At 39.2% G+C, this 4,288-nt stretch overlaps 1 pseudogene; it reads right to left on the bottom strand.

Annotated features, from left to right (window-relative positions):
- Positions 1 to 738: 738 nt before the first annotated feature.
- On the bottom strand, positions 739 to 3,228 carry LOC140241061 (uncharacterized; annotated as a pseudogene).
- Positions 3,229 to 4,288: the final 1,060 nt, after the last annotated feature.

Raw genomic sequence — 4,288 nt, 5'->3', positions numbered from 1 at the left:
GCTGATTTGATTTCAAATGTGGATGTCACTCATGCATGCTTGACTGACCAGCTGCCATTGTTCCAGTGGAATAAATCCCATTTTGTTCCAACATTAGGATATGGAGATAACACACTGGTAGGGTTTTACAATCTCATTCCTGTAAGTACACTCCCCCATCTTTTCCTCATTCCCTGTGACTAATTTTCTTTAGTCTCCTATCTATACACACATCAACACACACACACACACACACACACACACACACACACACACACACACCTTTTGCCATACTACATACATACCCACAAATACTTTCAATCAGGCATCATTGGAACATCCCACCAATATGCAAATTACATACAGCCAGATGTACAATTTCAGAGAAATCTTACGCAAATACATTGTATGTGCATATCTATGAGGGGATATCCATTCCATGAAGGGGGCATCAGACAAACATAGGGCAAAGATATCAATGATATATTAGTCCTATGTGTGTCTGATGTTGGTGTGTGTTTGTGCATGTTTGTATCTGATATGCCAGGCCTGGGTATGCATGAGTGTACTGAGGGTGTGTGTATATGTGTATGTTTTTGCATTTTCATGGGTCTGTATGAAGCTAATCTATTTCTTTTTGTATATAAGGATAAATTTACACTACTGGTACATGTACTGTATTACTACAACTACAAATGTATGTATAGAAAACACAACACACTTTTTTTTTTCCATTTGCTCACAAAATATAATTAGTGTAATCAGCTGGAAGGAATGTTTGACAAATGTATACTGGTTCACGACAGAACATTACTATATGAGCCAGTTACATTCCAGTTCAATGAGTTTGTAACTAGACTTGGTCCTGTTCTCTAAATAGAGGCTGTGAAGCTATTGCCGGAAAGGCCACAGCATCTTAATTGTATCAGATCATTATCTATTTCTTCTGACCATGACTGACAACATAGCTGTTCAACGTGTCAATTCTAAACAATCAAAATTATCTTCACTTGTATCAATGTATGGTTGTGAAAGTGTGATTTTCCAATTGCTAAAACATGCAGTAGGTCTACATTACAAAAGAGAGAGGGAGAGCATAGCAAGAGTAAGAATTGAGACAAGAGTGCATTTGACATGCAGTCGAACCTTGTTATAATGAGGTCAATGGGACCAGAGATATCACCCCCATATATATTAAGATCTTGTTATTACTACAGTTTGTCATATCAGTGCTTATAATATTGAGGTTCCACTGAACATGCATCAATAAATTACAACAAAATAATACATGATCATTTGTACAGAGAGGCTGAAGTCCAACAGCATGTTTCCCAGCTGTGTGCCTTGATGAGTGGGTGTTGGAAGCTGCATATCATCAGTATGACGACATAATGGACAAGGTGTCTGACAAAGTATGCATGTGACTTTCGCAATGTACAAACTTATCTGATGCATTTCTACAACCACGTTCCCGTTAAGCAGATCGCAATGTGACAAGTCACATTCTACACCCAATATCAGTGCTGCATATAGTCTTATTACAGCCTATGCAAAATGAAAACGTGTCACTCTTTCTGATGGATAAGTTTATCACATTTTCCTCACAGCAGACGATGGCAGTAGGACTCTCACATTTTGGCCCACAAATTTCCAGCATCATCTCACCAGTTGCCGGTGTATGCAACATGTCTTGATCACCTGATATAGAAACAAAAGTGAAATGAAATGGAATGCAAAAGGAGTAAAGTTTGATAATCCTTTTATATGACATCATGTGTTCATCTAGAAATTTATCTTGAGAATAGGATTTAAATTAGACAATGTGAATGGGACCCATGGAGTATGGTAGTCATTATTTTGGGTACCTGGTACAACTGTATAATGGCAGCATGAAATAATAATAATAATAATAATAATAATAATAATAATAGTGTAATAATTGACAGTGCTTATACAGCGCATAACACAAAGTGATAATGTCCCTATGCACTCAAGAAATAAAAAATGAAAAAATTATACAAATATATCCTACAAGGCTACATGTACTTTTGCATTATCTACGAAGACAGGTCCAATATATTTGAATAAATTACTGGAGTGCAGGACTGAAATCACACATGGTGAATTAGATATTGCATTCTTTTGATGGGTGCAAATGCAAATTGGCAGTATAAACAGCATATTGTCAAGGGAATATATATAAAATGGCAAATTTGCATTATTTCAGAAGAAAAATTGAAAAATTTGACAAACAATCTCACTCATTATCTGTGGCATCCGTTCTGGCACCTTCTCCATACTGTTGAGCATATTGGTGATAAGCAGCTTCCAACACCCATTCACCAAGGCAAACGGTGGAAAATCCTGGGTGTGCTAGCTGTTATACAGTTTATTTGAGCATCTGCATGTCAGCCGGTCGTTGTACTGCTCGACCTCCTCTAAGACCGGGTCAGCCTTGTGACAGCACAATGACTCCCGTGTTGTAGGCATTGGCACACAGTTCCCACATTGGCACCTGAAGAAAGAAATACAGGTAAATTCAGGTTTACTTGTTGTGTAACTTAATTAGTTTTAGTCATGTACACGTAGTACTGAGCTGCCACACAATGATAAATTGAGACCAATCCTTCAAGTTCAACATGCCAACTATTGCCACAGAGATTTACATCTACATGATCTACACCAGCCTCTTCAGTACTTTAGTCTTTAGTGACTTTACTGTCTTGTCCACACATTCCAAATACGTAGCAGTAAGTCAATAAGCAGTAACTAACTGTGGCATTGGTAAAAACTTGTACGTTGTAGAGAGTCTAGAGTATTATTACAACTTACAAGCAGCAGTTTTGTACTTCCAACATTTGTGACTTATACTTTTTTTCTGGCCTATAGATATACTACTAAAATAAGTGAGTTACTAAGGTTATATAGAATAATATAGACTCTCAAGTAGATAATTACCAATTGTTATTCCCCAATCTTGCGGGCTCGTTGTCATCACCCCGTCCCCTGAGCTTCCTCACCGCCGACTACTCCGGGGGCGGGAGGTGCAGCGTCTGGTTCATGCTATACGGGAGTAAACCCAATCGCTGTTGAGGCCGACCAACGCCAACAGCTGCTTCTCCTGCTTGATCGGGGATCTTCGTCCTCACCATCTCGCTCGACATCCGACTCTGACTCCCTCCCTGACTCACTCGAAACGGTAGCGGGGCATGAAATGGGCGACTCGATCTCGTCGTCTGAATCCATCATTTATTCACACGTATCTTAGAACTAGTAAGCTACACAGGTCAGCGACAGCTAGAGCTGCTAGCTAGAGCTGAGCTGAGGCGAGCGCTATAACTAGCGCTATAAGATACTCACGATCGATATAACATTCTAACATCTACCTACCTTTTGGATCGAGATATCGATATAAATTTAGACTGTTAACCAGTCTCCCGTAACAATATGTCGTTACGACCTGCACACGCACTCACCAGTTGCAATGTACATTCAGCAGTTAAGAGGCTGTCACACACGCCTACTTGTCTTGTTTCTTGAAGGAAATGTTTAGTTTTTCCCAAAATGTAAACATGATCCGAAATGACAAATTATTATAGGTAAAATACTCGAAAAATGTCCGAGTCGCCATTAAGTCGCTTCTGGAATATATAAACAACAAATTTAAATCCTTTCTTGGGATGTGCTACTTGCAAAAATTGTGTATTTTGTGATTCAAAAGTAGAAAATCTATCTATCATTGACACGCTAGGGCAATGGTGAGAACTTCTTGCCTTCGCGGGGGGCTTCCTGTTGGTACGTCAAATCGCTCTAGCCAATCAGCGGACAATTTTAGGGGGCGTTCCCACATTTGGGTGGTTTTAGAGCGATTTCTGACTACTGGTTACTTTTTAAAATCTAAAAATGTCGAAATCGTGTTAGTGGACCTGTATAGAGTCTTTGTAGCCCCAATGTTCATCCTAAAAGACCCGCCCTTTAAAGAAATGCGATTTTGGTGCTATCCTATCCAATGGCATATGTATACAAATTACCCGAGATAGACTGAATATTTCCCATTAACATAAAAGCTTGATTATGTTCTTATCGATTTCCACTAATTTATTCATCTTACTGGTTTAACATGCTCGAACAAGTCATCATTATATCATGTTACATTTTCATGTTAGGTCTTCGCCAATGTACCTCTGTGCATAAGGTCGAGCATGTTTGTGTGAATGCATGTGCTTGATAAACCAGGGAGGTGGGTTTCTCTTCCACCGCCCTGATAAAACTTACCATCCTACTTTAACGTGTGCCTGTGGTCTGTGGA

The sequence above is a fragment of the Diadema setosum genome, chromosome 17 (assembly GCF_964275005.1).
Source record: "Diadema setosum chromosome 17, eeDiaSeto1, whole genome shotgun sequence".
Classification (NCBI taxonomy): Eukaryota; Metazoa; Echinodermata; class Echinoidea; order Diadematoida; family Diadematidae; genus Diadema; species Diadema setosum.
The sequence above is the reverse complement of the archived record's forward strand: the minus strand, read 5'-3'. Positions and strand labels throughout refer to the sequence as shown.